A 17,799-nucleotide genomic window follows, 5' to 3' on the forward strand; every position below is an offset into this window, starting at 1 on the left:
AAGGCAGAGAGAAAAGCAGACGTTTTGGAGAAGTTGTTCTCAGGCACTAACAGTTTCACCCCTTATATGCATATGAGTGGACAAGAAGATTCCTCAAATATTTTCATGGTGAAGGTGAGGACAAATTTTGATTGCTTTTTGAAGAAACATGATTTTTATTCCCTTGAGTTTTTCCAGGAGATAATTGGGAAATGTTCAGTAGTTTGTTGGTATTCTTCTTCTTCTTTTTTTTTTTTAAAAATAAAGATGGGGTTTCACCATAATGGCCAGGCTGGTCTTGAACTCCTGACCTCAGGTTATCCACCCACCTCAGCCTCCCAAAGTGCTAGGATTACAGGCGTGAGCCACCACACCCGGCCAGTCTTCTTCTTAAAGGAGGATCAAGGGAAGCAGTACAGCATGGCGGACTAGAAGCATTTCTGGTTTTTTGTTTTGTTTTGTTTTGTTTTCTTTGAGATGAAGTCTTGCTCTATTGCCGAGGTTGGAGTGCAGTGGAGTGATCTTGGCTCACTGCAACCTCTGCCTCCTGGGTTCAAGTGATTCTCCTGCCTCAGCCTCCCAAGTAGCTGGGATTATAGGCACCCGTCACCATGCCCAGCTAATTTTTATGTTTTCAGTAGAGACAGGGTTTCACCATGTTGTCCATGCTGGTCTCGAACTCCTAACCTTAGGCGATCCACCCGTTGCGGCCCCACAAAGTACTGTGATTACAGACATACCACTGTATGTCTGTACCTGGCTGTGACTAACTCTTTCTATTGAGGGTCTTTTCTCCTGAAGTTTTGTGCTATTACTTTGTATTTCAAAAGCAGGGAAATAGGCCAGGCTTAGTGCCTCACACCTGTAATCCCAGCACTTTGGGAGGCCAAGGCAGGTGGATCACTAAGTCAGGAGATTGAAACCATCCTGGCTAACACAGTGAAACCCTGTCTCTACTAAAAATACAAAAAATTAGGTGGGTGTGGTGGCACACAACTGTAATCCCAGCTACTCAAGAGGCTGAGGCAGGAGAAATCACTTGAACCCAGGAGGCGGAGGTTGCAGTGAGCTGAGATTGTGCCGCTGGACCCCAGCCTGGGCAATAGCTCGAGACTCTGTCTCAAAAAAAAGAGAGAGAAAAATAGATGTCTCCATATTGAATTTCAAACGGGAAGTTTAACCTGTAATATTGGCTTATTTAGGATAAGAGTGAAGCTATCCTGGCCAAGAACTTTGAGAGAGACAACACTTTTCACTCTGAAGGACCGAAAAATGAGCAGAAAATTTGGGATAAATGTCAACAAGATTTGAACTATAAAGAAAAACAAGCATCTGAGTTAGAAAGACCTCCACATTCATTCAGCTGGGAAACTAAAACTGTGCAGTCCCAATATCAGAATTTCCCTGGTCAGTTGGCTACTCTCCTGAGTGACAGCATTGTCTCCATACCAGCCACAGAGGAGGCTGTGAAAAACAGGATTCAGGAAATTGGTGCAAATGAGAAATCCTGGAAATCTGTAAGTATATAGATAGATATTAAAGTTATTCTTTCCAATTTGATTTTTTTTTTTTTTTTTTTTGAGGCAGAGTCTCACTCTGTCGCCCAGGCTAGAGTGCAATGCCATGATCTCAGCTCACTACAACCTCTTCGTCCTGGATTCAGGTGATTCTCCTGCCTCAACCTCCCAAGTAGTTGGGATTACAGGTGCCTGCCACCGTGACTGGCCAATTTTTTTTTGTATTTTTAGTAGAGATGGAATTTCATCATCTTGGTCAGGCTGGTCTTGAACTCCTGACTTCGTGATTCACCCACCTTGGCCTCCCAAAGTGCTGGGATTACAGTCACGAGCCACAGCGCCTGGCCTAGAATTTTGACTCTCTTATGATGTAGATTTTAATATTAGTCTATTTAGGAAACTCTGTGGCTCTGAATTAGTTATAATTCTATTTTTACTATTACCGTGAAAGAAGAGAAAAGGCTGTTCATTATTATACTGGAGGTAGTCTAGCATGTTTATTAAGAGTACAGAGCCCCAGCATGAAGCCCAGCTCTGCCATTTGTCAGCTGTGTGCTCTTGGGCAGGTTACTTATCCTCTCTATGCCTCATTTTCATTTGTGAAGTGGGGGACGCTATGTAGTTCCCACCTCACAGAGTGGTTGCAAAGACTAAATGGGTTAATACATGATAAATGCTTGGTTTAATATAAGTTCAATAAATATTCAAATAATGGTATGGTAAAGATAGTGTTTACATGATAACCTAGCACTGGTCACTTCAGTCATTGCAGTAAAATTGCCAGTTTGTTTTCATTTACTGGTCAAGTCTATCATATGATTGAATAAGCAGGTTAAGTGGCTATATCTCCTCGTTTGTGTCCAAATCATTTTTGCCAGGCTGGAGTGTAGTGGCACGATCTCGACTCACTGCAACGTCCACCTCAAGCGATCCTACTGCCTCAGCCTCCCAAGTAGCTGGGATGCAGGCACGCACCACCACACCCGGCTAATTTTTTGTATTTTTAGTAGAGACGAGGTTTGACTATCTTGGCCAGGATGGTCTCCATCTCCTCACCTCATGATCTGCCTGCCTCGGCCTCCCAAAGTGCTGGGATTACAGGCTTGAGCCACCATGCCCAGCCTGTGTCCAAATCATTTTAGTATATTTCATGACTCCTCACCTTAAAATTCAAATGGTAATAGGTACAGTTAGCCCTCCATATCCATGGATTCCACCAAACAGGAATAAAAAATATTTGTTTAAAATATTACATCACAGCCAGGTATGGTGGCTTACATCTGTAGTCCCATCACTTTGGGAGACCGAGGCAGGTGGATCACTTGAGGCCAGGAGTTCGAGACCAGCCTGGCCAACATGGCAAAAACTCATCTCTACTAAAAATACAAAAATGAGCTGGGCATGTTGGCATGTGCCTATAGTCCCAGTTACTCGGGAGGCTGAGACATGAGAATTGCTAACCCCAAGAGGTGGAGGTTGCAATGAGCCAGCATCTCACCACTGCACTCTAGCCTGGGCAATAAAGCAAGACTGTCTGAAAAAAAAAAATTGCATCTGTACTGAACATGTATAGACTTTCTTCCTTTTCCTTTTTTTTTTTTTTTTTTTAGACGGAGTTTCGCTCTTGTTACCCAGGCTGGAGTACAATGGCGCGCTCACCGCAACCTCCGCCTCCTGGGTTCAGGCAATTCTCCTGCCTCAGCCTCCTGAGTAGCTGGGATTACAGACATGCACCACCATGCCCAGCTAATTTTTTGTATTTTTAGTAGAGACGGGATTTCACCATGTTGACCAGGATGGTCTCGATCTCTTGACCTCATGATCTACCCGCCTCGACCTCCCAAAGTGCTGGGATTACACGTGTGAGCCACCGCTCCCGGCGACTTTCTTCCTTTTCATTATTCCCTAAACAACAGAGTACAACTATTTACATAGAATTTACATTATATTAGGTATTATAAAAATCTTGAGATGATTTAAAGTATACAGGAGGATGTACATAGGTTATATATAAGCACTATGCCATCTTGTATCAAGAACTTGAATATTCATGAATTTTGGCATCTCTAGGAGGTTCTGACACCAATCTCCCAGGAACACTAAGGACGCCTGTATACAGCTTAGATTCAGTGTGTTAGTGAAACCTGCTACACAGTAGCTTGTTTAGAGTTCCACATCTTTTTAATACTCTGCTCTCTTAAATTCATTATACAGCTTTATTCCTCAGTACTGATGAAAATGTCTTATTTTTATATATCAAAGCTTTCTCTTTATTTATTTTGAGATGGAGTTTTGCTCTTGTTGCCCAGGCTGGAGTGCAATGGCACGATCTCGGCTCACTGCAACCTCTGCCTCCCAGGTTCAAGTGATTCTCCTGCCTCAGCCTCCCGAGTAGCTGGGATTATAGGCATGTGCCACCATTCCAGCTAATTTTGTATTTTGTAGCAGAGACTAAAAATACAAAATGGTTTCGCCATATTGGTCAAGCTGGTCTGGAACTCCCTACCTCAGGTGATCCACCCCCTTTTCAATCTCCCAAAGTGCTGGGATTATAGCTGTGAGCCCTATTTATTTTTTAAACCAATGTATACATGTCAAATCCTAAAATCATCTGTATTCATCTGCTTAGTTACTTAATGCCATGCTAATGTGGATATAAATAGAACTTGCACATAGTTTTGAAACTACATAGGACGCATGGAGGCTGGGTGCAGACTCACGCCTGTAATCCCAGCACTTTAGGTGGCTGAGGTGGGTGGATCACCTGAGTTCAGGAGTTCCAGACCAGCTTGACCAATATGGCGAAACCATTTTGTATTTTTAGTCTCTACTAAAAATACAAAAATTAACCTGGCATAGTGGCATATGCCTGTAGTCCCAGCTACTTGGTAGGCTGAGACAGGAGAATTGTTTGAACCTGGAAGTCAAAGGTTGCAGTGAGCCGACGTCGTGCCTCTGCAATCCAGCCTGGGTGACAGAGCGAAACTCTGTCTCAAAAAAATAGAAAGGGCTGGGAGCGGTGGCTCATGCCTGTAATCCCAGCACTTTGGGAGGCCAAGTCGGGCATATCACCAGGTCAAGAGCTTGAGACCATCCTGGCCAAATGGTGAAAACCCGTCTCTACTAAAAATACAAAAATGAGCTGGGTGTGATGGGCACACCTATAGTCCCAGCTACTTGGGAGGCTGAGGCAGGAGAATCGCTCGAACCCAGGAGGCTGAGGTTGCAGTGAGCTGAGATCACGCCACTGCACTCCAGCCTGGGCAACAAGCAAGCAAGCAAGCAAGCATGGGGAATGAGGACGTTTTTAATGTTTTCTCCTTGCAGAGAACCAAAGGCCTTCAGCAGGAAATCCAGATGCTCACTAAACGACTAGAGCAGCTGCATCATCTTTATGAGGAAGGTGCTCAAGAATCATCCCAAGCTGAAGAAAAGTATTGGGAACAAAAAAGACCCTTGAAATGTCAAGAAAGAAAAATTTCGATCAATGACTTTTTTCAAGAGAGGTTAGACTTGGACAGGAAGAAAGTAAGAATTCCCTGAAGTATAAGCATTCCTTTGATAATGAAAATTATTGCATTTTATTTTATTAATAACTAACTTTAATGTTTGAAGCTGTTAATACTATTAATACTTTTCTTCATATTGGGAAAGGGGGGAAGTTTGCTACAAACTCTTAAAGCTTCTGATTTTATGTTATTTATTTATTTATTTTTGAGATGGAGTCTCCCTCTGTCGCCAGGCTGGTGTGCAGTAGTGTGATCTCAGCTCACTGCAACCTCAGCCTTCTGGGTTTGAGCGATTCTCCTGCCTCAGCCTCCCAAGTAGCTGGGACTACAGGTGTGCCCATCACACCCAGCTCATTTTTGTATTTTTAGTAGAGACGGGTTTTCACCATTTGACCAGGATGGTCTCAAGCTCTTGACCTGGTGATATGCCCGACTTGGCCTCCCAAATCAGGGCTGAGATTACAGATGTGAGCCACCACGCCCCACCTTCATTTAGTCTTTTAGCTCATTCATTCATTTATTCATCTAATATTTATTGATCACTCAGTTTTCTTTTCTTTTCTTTCTTTCTTTTTTTTTTTTTTTTTTTGAGATGGAGGTTCATTTTTGTTGCCTAAGCTGGAGTGCAGTGGCATGATCTTGGCTCACTGCAACCTCCGCCTCCTAGGTTCAAATGATTCTCCAGCCTCAGCCTCCTGAATAGCTGGGATTATAGGCACCACACCCAACTAATATTTGTATTTTTAGTAGAGATGCAGTTTCACCGTGTTGGCTAGGCTTGTCTAAACTCCTGACCTCAGGTGATCCACCCACCTTAGCTTCCCAAAGTGCTGGGATTACAGGTATAAGCCACCGTGCCCAGCCCAGTAGTTTTCTTTACTAGAGTTCTTGGGTTTTCTGGATTTCACTGTATATTGTTAAATTGTTTCCTAGGAAATAATGTATTTTTAAATTTTCTTTTATTTATTTATAAATAATTTGATTTTAAAGGTGGAACACTTTGGACTAGCTCATGGGAGAACTGCTTTTTTTTTTTTTCTTGAGACAGTCTTACTCTGTTTCCCAGGCTGGAATGCAGTGTTACCATCATGGTACACTGCAGCCTCAACCTTCTGAGGCTCAAATGATCCTCTTGCCTCAGCCTTCTGAGTAGCTGGAACCACGCCACTATGTTGAGCTAATTTTTGTAGTTTTTTAGAGACAGGGTCTTTCCATGTTGCCCAGGCTGGTCTCGAACTCCGTGTGCCTCAAATGATCTGCCCATCTCTGCCTCCCAAAGTGCTGGAATTACAGCCTGTATTTCTTTTAGATTTTCAATTTATTACCACTAAATTACAAAATGTTCTCTTAGAATTATTTTCATCTTTGCATTCTGAATGCATTATCTATACATATCTATACATTCTGGATATTCCTCCTTTCTAATATTGTGTATTTTCACTTTCTCTCTTTCCTATTTAACCAGGCTTGCCTGAGTCATCTGTGTTATCTTTCCAAAGAACCAGTGGTTCTTTTCGAGACAGCGTTTTGCTCTACCTGTTGTCCAGGCTGGAGTGCAGTGGCATGATTACGGCTCACTGAAGCCTCAACCTTCAGGGCTCAAGTGATCCTCCTGTCTCAGCCTCCCAGATAGCTGGAACTACAGGCGCATGCCTCTACACCTGGCTAGTTTTTTGAAGTTTTTGTAGAGATGGGATTTTACCATGTTGCCTGGGCTGGTCTCAACTGCTGAGCTCAAGCGATTCTCCCACCTCAGCCTCCCAAAGTGCTAGTATTACAGGCATAGCCACCATGCCTGACCAGTTCTTTTTTTTTTAAATATACATTTTATGGCCGGGCACGGTGGCTCATGCCTGTAATCCCGGCACTTTGGGAAGTCGAGATGGGTGGATCACTTGAGATCAGGAATTCAAGATCAGCCTGACCAACATCGTAAAACCCCATTTCTACTAAAACTACAAATGTTAGCCAGGCAAGGTGGTGCGCACCTTGAATCCCAGCTACTTGGAAGGCCGAGGCAAGAGAATCAGACTGGGGAGGTTGAGGTTGCAGTGAGCCGAGATTGTGCCACTGTGCTCCAGCCTGGGCAACAGAGCAAGACTCTGTCTCAAAAATAAATAAATAAATATACATTTTACTAATTTTTTTTGTTTATATATAATGAGTATATATAGTATCTTTATTAAATCTGCACCCTACTTTGTCTTTTCCCTTCTTAAGTTAATGTGCTTTTTTAAATTTTTTTTAAGATGAGGTTTCACCATGATGGCCAGGCTGGTCTTGAACTCCTGACCTCACGTGATCCACCCATCTCGGCCTCCCAAAGTGCTAGGATTACAGGCATGAGTCACCGCGCCCGGCTGGTTAATGGGCTTTTTTTGGTCTTTTGTTTTTAAATCAGAAAAGGAGTAAGTACTTTTTTTTTTTTTTTTTTTTGAGACAGAGTTTCACTCTTGTTGCCCAGGCTGGAGTGCAATGGCGCGATCTCGGCTCACCGCAACCTCTGCCTCCTGGGTTCAGGCAATTCTCCTGCCTCAGCCTCCTGAGTAGCTGGGATTACAGGCATGCACCACCATGCCCAGCTAATTTTTTGTAGTTTTAGTAGAGACGGGGTTTCACCATGTTGACCAGGATGGTCTCGATCTCTTGACCTCGTGATCCACCCACCTCGGCCTCCCAAGAGTAAGTACTATTAAATGTTCCTCTGTTGCTTGTCCAATAGATTTTTACAAGAAATATTTCTTTTCACTATGTTCTATGTATGTTTGTAATTTTAGTGTTGATTTCCATTTTTTGAGCTGAAGTTATTTAGAATTTTTTTTTCTTTTTTTTTTTTTTGAGACAGAGTCATACTTTGTCTCCCAGGCTGGAGTGCAGTGGCGCAATCTCGGCTCATTGCAACCTCTGCCTCCCAGGTTCAAACCATTCTCCTACCTCAGCTTCCTGAGTAGCTGGGATTACAGGCACATGCCACCATGCCCGGTTAATTTTTGCATTTTTATTAGAGACAGGGTTTCACCCTGTTGGTCAGGCTGGTCTTGAGCACCTAACCTCGTGATCCACCTGCCTCGGCCTCCCAAAGTACTGGGATTACAGGCATGAGCCACCAGGCCTGGCCTAGAATTTTTTTAATCCTTTACACACACACACACACACACACACACACACACACACACACACTCTTACTTTTCAAAATCAAATATACCAAGAGTCTTTTATTGAAAAGGAGCAGCCTTCTTCTGTACCTCTCTTATTTCCCAGACAGAATTCTTTTTAACTGTTTTAGCTGTTGTGTCTGGTAGTAACTTCCATTTTCCTAATTTTAAACAACCTTATCTCAAGTTTTCTATATTAGACATATTGTTGATTTATTGTTATATTACAGATGAAGTTTCATCTTTTACATCACTTTCCTACCAGCTCCTTTCATCTTCCGAATATGGTTAATTTAATATTTTAAGCTAAATCCATAATCAGCATTTAATTTACCGTTATAGTAAATGGATACAAAAGCGTGAAGTACTATATTTTTGGTACATTTTCTTTCTTATATTGAATTTTATTTTTCCTACAGTTAATCCCTTCCTTATATTTTCATACGTTTAATTTTCAGTATTCATTTATTAAGGTTTTTTTTCTGCTCAAATCTGTATCAGATGATTCTTTAGTATGTAAAAATCTCCCATTTTTTTCTCTCCCAAAGTCCTTCATTCCCTCGCTTCAGTCTGGATTTTGCTCTGTGGGCCTGGGCACGGCTTTGATCCTGTGACTTTCCTTCTCTAATCTCCTGGTTTGGTTTCATTGTTTGCTGAGTCACATTTCTTCCTCTTTTTTGGTATCCTTTCTTATTTTGCTGGAACACATCCTCCAATGGCTTCCTAAGACATGGTGCCTTGGAGAGTGACACTTTTTGGGGTTGTTGTGTGAATAACAAAGTCTTTTTTTGAATCGTCATACTCAATTGATAGCTGGGTTTAGACTTTATTTTCACATGCAGACTCTATTGTCTTCTAGTCTCTAGGGTTGTTATTGAGAAGGATGGTACCATTCTGATTCTTCTTCCTTCATATGTTGTTTTATTTCTTTTAACGGATTAAAACATTTATCATAACTTTTTTGTAATAACATTTGAGGTAACTAATTTTTTTCTCATAGTAAAATTAATTCAGCCGGACATAGTGGCTCACATCCGTAATTCCAGTACTTAGGGAAGCTAAGGCAGGTGCATAGCTGGCGCTCAGGAATTTGAGATCAGCCTGGACAACATGGCGACATCCCATCTCTACAAAAAATTCAAGAACTAGCCAGGCATGATGCACACCTGTAGTCACAGCTACTGAGAAGGCTGAGGTGGGAGGATGGCTTGGACATGGGAGATCAAGGCTGCAAGGCCGTGATTGCATCACTGCACTCCAGCCTGGGTGACAGAGTGAGACCCTGTCCCAAAAAAAAAAAAAAAAATCATGTGTATTAGTGAAGATTTGTAAAATAGAAAATAATAGAAATAAAATTGAAATCACCAATAATCCCACCATTTCGTGATAACTAGTATTACATATAGGTATATTTCCCTGATTATTTTCCATGCATAGTTTTTTTTTTTTTTTTTTCTTTTTTTTTTGAGAAAGAGTTTCACTGTTGTTACCCAGGCTGGAGTGCAATGGCACGATCTCGGCTCACCGCAACTTCCGCCTCCTGGGTTCAGGCAATTCTCCTGCCTCAACCTCCTGAGTAGCTGGGATTACAGGCACGCGCCACCATGCCCAGCTGATGTTTTGTATTTTTAGTAGAGACGGGGGTTTCACCGTGTTGACCAGGATGGTCTCGATCTCTTGACCTCGTGATCCACCCGCCTCGGCCTCCCAAAGTGCTGGGATTACAGGCTTGAGCCACCACGCCCGGCCATGCATAGTTTTATCATAAGTGAGATATGCATAGTTTTTTTTAATCCTGCTTTTTTCTTTTCTTTTTTTTTTTTAAAGATGGGGTTTCACCATGTTGGTCAGGCTGGTCTTGAACTCCCAACCTCAGGTGATCTGCCCACCTTGGCCTCCAAAGTGCTTGGATTACAGGTGTGAGCCACCACACCCAGCCAATCCTGCTTTTTTCATTAACTATATCATTATCATTTTTTCTTAATAAATATTTTTGAAAATTTCTAGGGAATAATCTTATCATACATAATTTTTCTTTTTTGACATTTGCATTGTTTCAGTTTTTTCTGTTATAAATAATGTTGTAAAGAATATCTTTGTGTCCTGAAGTTATCTAGGGAAAAAAAGTAAAAAAAAAAAAAAGACTAGCTTTGTGACCAGGTGCAGTGGCTCATGCCTGTAATCTCAGCACTTTGGGAGGCCGAGGTGGGTGGATCATCTGAGGTCAGGAGCTGGAGACCAGCCTGGTGAACATGGTGGAACACTGTCTCTACTAAAAATACAAAAATTAGCTGGGTGTGGTGCTGAGCCCCTGTAATTCTAGGTACTTGGGAGGCTGAGGCTGAGGAATCACTTGAACCTGGGAGGTGGAGGTTGCTGTGAGCCATGGTTGTGCCATTGCACTCCAGCCTGGGCCACAAGGGCAAAACTCCCTCTCAAATAAAAAAAAAAAAAAAAAAAAAAAAAAAAAGAACATCTGAAAATCTTTGTGGCTGGGTGCAGTGGCCCACGCCTGTAATACAGCACTTTGGGTGGGCAAGGCGGGAAGATCACTTGAGCCCACAAGTTTAAGAAAAAAAAAAAAAAAAACAAAACACAGCTGGGTGTACACACCCTGTAGTCCCAGATACTCCAGAGGTTGAGGTGGATCTCTTGAGTCTGGGAGGTTGAGACTGCAGTGAGCTGTGATCATGCCACTGAATTCCAGCATGGGCAACAGAGCAAGACCCTAACTTAAAAAATAAATTTAAAAATCTTTGTGTGTGAATCTTTATCCACATATTTGGTTCTTTCTTTTCTTTATGGTGCCGTGACTCGGATCCGAACCGAGGTTGCTGCAGGTACAACTTGATTATTTCTTTATAATACATTCCTAGAAAAGTTGAACTAATCTATGCTACTGCTTGGTGCTTATAAAATCTATTTAATTGTACCCTTAGTAGTTCTGAGTCATCACTTTTATTGTCATATTTTATTTTCCTGATTATTTTAATAATGCATAAAATATTTTATAATAATTTGCATAAAATAATGCATAAAAATAATTTACTTATGGAAATATTGTTAAGCCTGCAGTGTGTTAGTCTGGAGTGGATGTGGTATTATGCTAGTATAGAATAACATCTTAAAACACAAATTTTTATTTCAATACTGTTGATTTCTGCAAAGGAACACTCAGGGACTAAGCATTCCCAGATAGACAAGCATAAGAAGTTCAAAAAGCTAGAGAAAGACAACATGCAACAAATGTTATTGAATATTCAGCAGAATTTGCAGATTGCTACAACGCAAAGATTGGAGAAGAAAATTCAGAAACTTCAGAAGCAGCTCAGTGATTTGAAATTGTCAAATAAAAATATGAAAACCCAGCTGACAAGAGTAAATGTCCTTAAAGTAAGTAAAGGAAGAGAGGCTTTCAGAAATTCACTTAAGCTTTGGACTTTTACCATATTAGCAGCATGCTTTTCATTGCAGTTAAAAAAATAAAATTATTTTATGTACATATAAAAGAATATATATAATATTAAAGCGTATAGAATAAAATTGGAATCCACCACTCATTTTAAGAAACAAATATTACCAATACAATTGAAACCCCCATATATCCATATATCCTCCTCCTTATTCCTCAATGATAATTGGTATTCTAAGTCTTATGATTACAAATCCCTTGTTTTTTGTTTTATTATTATTATTCTTTTTGAGATGGAGTCTCCCTCTGTCACCTAGACTGGAGTGCTGTGGCACAATGTTGGCTCACTGCAACCTCTGCCCTCCGGGTTCAAGCAATCCTCCCACCTCAGCCTCCTGAGTAGCTGGGACTACAGGTGCACACCACCATGCTCAGCTAATTTTTGTATTTTCAGTAGACACAGGGTTTCACCATGTTGACCAGACTGGTCTCGAACTCCTGAACTCAAGTGATCTGCCTGCCTCAGCCTCCCAAAGTGCTGAGGCATGAGCCACCCCACCCAGCCCATTTTTTATTGTAGTTTTACTGGTGTCTCTTATTGGGGTAATAGTTAAAAGTTGTAGTCATTTTAGGGGCTCTTGTTTGGACCTTCTCCCTATCAAGCTTCAGTTATACTATTTCAAAAAGTATGCCCTAAGCCAAACAGGCACTAAATAACTGATCAACTGATACAGCAGTTTATCAGCAATATTTCTCTTACTGAAATGCCAATTATGTTCTGTATTTCTGTACTTAATTAATGTAGGGCTTTAAGACCATTGAGGATAGGATGCAGAAAATATGTTAAAACTCTTTAAATCCCAAGTGGCCAGTTAATAAAAGTGCTAAGTAATAGTTATTGATGAGCACGATGGTGAAGAAATGTCCTCTTAATTCAGAAGCTGTGGAATGTTTTGCTTTTCCATATAGCTCTCTCTTCATAAAAAAATAAAGAAAAAGAAGCATGAGTTACCATAACTGTTATTTAGAAGAGATCTAATCATAGTTATCTCCTTCCTTTTCCCCATCTTATACACTGTCACAGGACAAAACAATTGAAAAGCTCAGGCAATCCTTAGCAAATGTTGAAACAATGAAAGAGAAGGCAGTTGTGAAAACAGAAAACTTGAAAACTACATTAGACTCTACAGAGCAAGAGGCAAGATCAGACAAAGAGAAGACCCAGCAGATGTTAGATGCTGTCACTTCTGAGCCTCCTACAGCAAAGAGCACACCTGAAGAAATATCAGGACAAGAACAAGAGGTTTTTTTAAAATAATAAAATTAATTTAGTTAAAGTGATAAACACCACCCCTACTTAGACTGTAACTAACTTAGAAAAAAGGGAATATCGGCTTATGGAATCAAAAATGAGTTAAACTTTGACTCCAAGAGAGTGGAGCTGTACCTGGACTCCAGGATTAGCACCTGGAACCTACAAGCCCTTTCTCACAGTTACTTCTTGGCATCTATGTGTCAGCTCATCTGTCTGACTGCGGGTTGGTTTTCTCCATGACAGGAAACATGGCCACTGACAACCATGGAGTTTTATATGTTGTTCCTGTGACAGGAGAGAGAATCCTAAGAAAGGGTCTAATTGGCCCAGTTTAGGTCAAGTGCTTATCCCTGCTAAACCCACAGTGGCTAGGGATGGGATATATGATTATTTTATATACTCTGACTAACCAGTGACCAGGAGGGTGTAGGTCTATGAGATCATGTGTCATCATGTGAAACTCAGAGGAAACCTTGTATGTTACTTTCTGTGTCACTGTCTATCAAAATAGAGTAGTGCTTCTAAACTTACTTAGATTTTCACTATGCTTGTAAATATTTTGAGAGAATTTTTAAAAGGCTAACTAATCATTTGGGGAAATTTTAGTTATTATATGTCACATCTCCATATATTAGTTGCTTAGGAAACTTATACCTTAAGATATGCTTAAAACATTAAGTATGATATTAGCATTTTATCTTTTTTCTTTCTTTAACTTCTGAATGTTCAGTTTCTTGATTGTTTCTATTTCTTTTATTTTTTGAGACAGAGTTTTATTCTGTCACCCATTCTGGAGTGCAGTAGCATGCTCATGGCTCACTACAGCCAAAACGTCCTGAGCTAAAGCAATCCTCTCACCTCAGCCTTCCAAATAGCTGGGGCTACATGTGTGCCACCACCACACCTGACTAATTTTTGTATGTTTTGTAGAGATAGGGTTTCACCACGTTACCCAGGCTGGTCTCAAACTCTTGCGCTCAAGCAATTCTCCTGTCTTGGCTTCCCAAAGTGCTGGGATTACAGGTATGAGCCACTGTGTACAGCCCCTTATTTTATTTTCAGTCAAATCTGTTTTCCTTTGGTTACCTTGTAGTTCACTCTTCACTTTTTAGATGATTTTGTGTTTTCCTGCCTGAGTTCAAGTCTCACATCTAGATATCATCTTTTTTCTTTCTTTTTTTCTTTTTTTTAGAGACGGGGTTTCACTATGTTGGCCAGGTTGGTCTCGAACTCCTGACCTCAGGCAATCCGCCCACTTGGCATCCCAAAGTGCTGGGATTATAGCCATAACCCACCACACCCAGCCTTACATCTAGATATCTTGGACATCTTTTTGTTTATTTCTATTCTGAATTATTACATTTCTGATTCAAAATAAAGTCCCCCCCCACCATTTTTGCAAATCCTTTTAAAATTTGTATATAATTTTTTTCAGGGTGTTGTGTCAAATATATGTTCTGTGTTTCATAGCTGTCTTTTTTTTTTTTTTTTTTTTTGAGATGGATTTTTGCTGTTATCGCCCAGGCTGGAGGGCAGTGGTGCGATCTCTGCTCACTGCAACCTCCGCCTTCCGAGTTCAAGCAATTCTGCTGCCTCAGCCTCCTGAGTAGCTGGGACTACACGCACCTGCCACTGTGCCTGGCTAATTTTTGTATTTTTTTAGTACAGACAGGATTTCACCATGTTGGCCAGGATGGTCTCAATCTCTTGACCTTGTGATCCGCCTGCCTCGGCCTCTCTAGGTGCTGGGATTGCAGGCATGAGCCACTGCGCCCAGCTTCTATTTTCCTCTTATAGTAATTTTATATGAATATAATTTGCCATTTATCTGTATTCACTTTGAAGTTCCTTGAATTCTCTGGTCTTCAGACGTTTCTACTTTAGAGTAACTGGAGGCAGGACTTATTCACTAGGTTCCTTAGCTCAATACCACCGGCTTCTGTTGGCACAGTGAGTGCAGTTTCTAAAGTTTACTAGATCAAGCCTTTTATTTTGTGAATGAGGGTTTATGTGATGTCTGATTCTTTTCTCTTTTATTTATTTATTTTTTTAATAAAGACGGGGTTTTACCATGTTGGTCAGGCTGGTCTTGAACTCCTGATCTCAGTTGATCTGCCCACCTTGTCCTCCAAAGTGCTTGGATTACAGGCGTGAGCCACCGCGTCTGGCCATGATGTCTGATTCTGTAATACTCTCATTTGTATAAACTTCTTAATTTCCAGCCAGGCGCTGTGGCTCACGCCTGTAATCCCAGCACCTAGGGAGGCCGAGGCAGGCGGATCACAAGGTCAAGAGATCGAGCCCATCCTGGCCAACATGGTGAAATCCCATCTGTACTAAAAAAATACAAATACAGCATTTGAATTCATGAGATTGGATGAGATCCCACCAAAAGAATAGGTTTAGGTGGAGATGACCTAGGACTGATGCCTAGGACACTGCAGTGTTTAGAATTCAAGGAGATGGGCCGGGTGTGGTGGCTCACACCTATAATCCCAGCACTTTGGGAGGCTGAGGTGGGTGGATCACCTGAGGTCAGGAGCCCAAGACCAGTCTGGCCATCATGGTGAAACCCCATCTTTAAAAAAAAGAAAAAAGAAAAAAAAAAAACTTCTTAATTTCCACTGTTTGCTTTTTTCTTTTCCTTTATTACCAAGCTTCCAAGGAACACCTCAGCCAACTACCACCCTCTCCCCTCAGCAATCTTGCCCTCTGCAACTGCCATTTTTGGTCTCATGTGCTTCCAAGCCCCTTGCTTTTCCTTCCCCATTTGTCAGTGTTCTGATCCACCAGATCTCAGATTTGTTCTCGGTATTTCACCATTTATGAACTGTCTTGTTTCTGGGGGAAATATGTCTGCATTCTACACCAGTGAAAATTAGCTGCACCTTCCTCTGTAGCTGCCTCTGCTGGTTTAGAATATTTATTTCCCCACTTGAAGTTTGTACTAATCTCTAGGTTTGCTTTAGGCATAATTTACAGGTAGTTTCTATTTAATCTCAATGTTGATCACTATGGTTTTTGGAGGATGGGTAGAGAAATGTGTATTTAGGGGACTGGTATTATCATTCAGCAAATCAGAAGTCCAAAAAGTAATTACCTTATGGATGAAAAATAACAAAATAAGCAGCAATAAAATTAAGTTTACAAAAGTGTAGAATGTTACAGCTCTTTTAGAATTTGTCTAGCAGGCTTTCCGGTTTTTGCTGGAAAGTCTCTCTTAAAAAAAAAAAAAGTGTAAAAACAAGAAAAAAATTTAAATGCAAAGGAAATTTTAAATAGAGTTATTGTAATAGAAGACATCAGTTCCTAGCTTAAATATACTGTTTGAAAGTAGAATATATTACATTTAATAATGTTTAATAAGACTAAATTTCTAATACCAATTCTTTGTATGTAATAAGTGGGTGACCCAAATTAATAATATATCTTGATTTCTGTGATGGTTCTTTGTAGCTCAGCAACTTTCGAGAAACTATTATGAAGATGTTGGGATTTGACATAAAAACAGCAGACAAGGAAATCATCAATCAGCTAAAGCTTATTATACAAGTTTATGAAATATCTGACAAATCAAAGATTGCTTCTGATTGTGAGACTGGAAAGGTTAATTAATAAAGGCACTCTGCCTCTTCATTGCTGCCAAGAACTCAGCAGATATGGATATTTCCTCTAGCATCTTGGATATAGCTAAATTGTGAATAAAATGCAGTGGAAATTTTTCACATAAATCTGTTCTTTCCTATGTTTGGCATTTAACTTTTAAAAATAATCTTATTGCCGGGCGCGGTGGCTCAAGACTGTAATCCCAGCACTTTGGGAGGCTGAGGCGGATGGATCATGAGGTCAAGAGATCGAGACCATCCTGGTCAACACGGTGAAACCCCCGTCTCTACTAAAAATACAAAAAATTAGCTGGGCATGGTGGCGCATGCCTGTAATCCCAGCTACTCAGGAGGCTGAGGCAGGAGAATTGCCTGAACCCAGGAGGCGGAGGTTGCGGTGAGCCGAGATTGCGCCATTGCACTCCAGCCTGGGTAACAAGAGTGAAACTCCGTCCCCAAAAAATAAAAAATAAAAATAAAAAAATAAAAAAATAATCTTATTCTATACATTACTTATGGTTTAGTCTGGATCATTTCTTGTAATAATTACCTAATTACATTTTTATTAACTGTCTTTTTTTTTTTAATTTAGAATTCAAACATACTCCAAGATTTTTTTTTTTTTTTTTTTTTTAAATAGAGACGGGGTTTCACCACCGTGTTAGCCAGGATGGTTTCCATCTCCTGACCTCATGATCCACCCACCTCAGCTTCCCAAAGTGCTGGAATTACATGCGTGAGCCACCGTGCCTGGCCATTTTTTTTTTTTAACTGTATTTTAAGCAATATATGGATCAGAAACTTGTGTTCTTACTTAGAATATTTATATCCATACTTAACAGTCTGTTTCTAGAATTTTTTCGATATTCTATCCCCCTTAGCAATCCAGGTAAAGTTATTTTCTAAAATTTGAATCTATCTTATCTATTTGATTAACTGAGAGTATTAAAATCAGGTATGAAATGTTGAGGAGTGGGAAGGTCATTGAGAATTCTTGTAAATGTGCAATAGTCTGTAGTATGTTTTTTTATTTTTCTAGTATTTAATAGTGTCTGCCAGTGTTTTGCCAGTGATAGGCTGATCTCTAAGTTAATGAGCTACTTTTCAAATAGATAAGCTTCCTAGTTTATTTAATTAAAAATAGGGGCTGGGTGTGATGGCTCACACCTGTAATTCCAGTACTTTGGGAAGCCGAGGCAGGCAGATCACTTGAGGTCAGGAGTTGGAGACCAGCCTGGCCAACATGGTGAAACCCCCATCTCTACCAAAAAATACAAAAATTAGCCGGGCATGGTGGCAAGCGCCTG

At 40.6% G+C, this 17,799-nt stretch overlaps 1 non-coding gene across 1 annotated transcript; it reads left to right on the top strand.

Annotated features, from left to right (window-relative positions):
* The first annotated feature begins 16,044 nt into the window (after positions 1-16,044).
* Positions 16,045-16,106, top strand: LOC116528740. The gene has a single exon (XR_004259173.1). It is a non-coding gene; the product is annotated as a U7 small nuclear RNA (small nuclear RNA).
* The last annotated feature ends 1,693 nt before the right edge of the window (positions 16,107-17,799 follow it).

Source organism: Sapajus apella, unplaced genomic scaffold (genome assembly GCF_009761245.1).
Source record: "Sapajus apella isolate SASKATOON/1434 unplaced genomic scaffold, GSC_monkey_1.0 scaffold59, whole genome shotgun sequence".
In the NCBI taxonomy this organism is placed as follows: domain Eukaryota; kingdom Metazoa; phylum Chordata; class Mammalia; order Primates; family Cebidae; genus Sapajus; species Sapajus apella.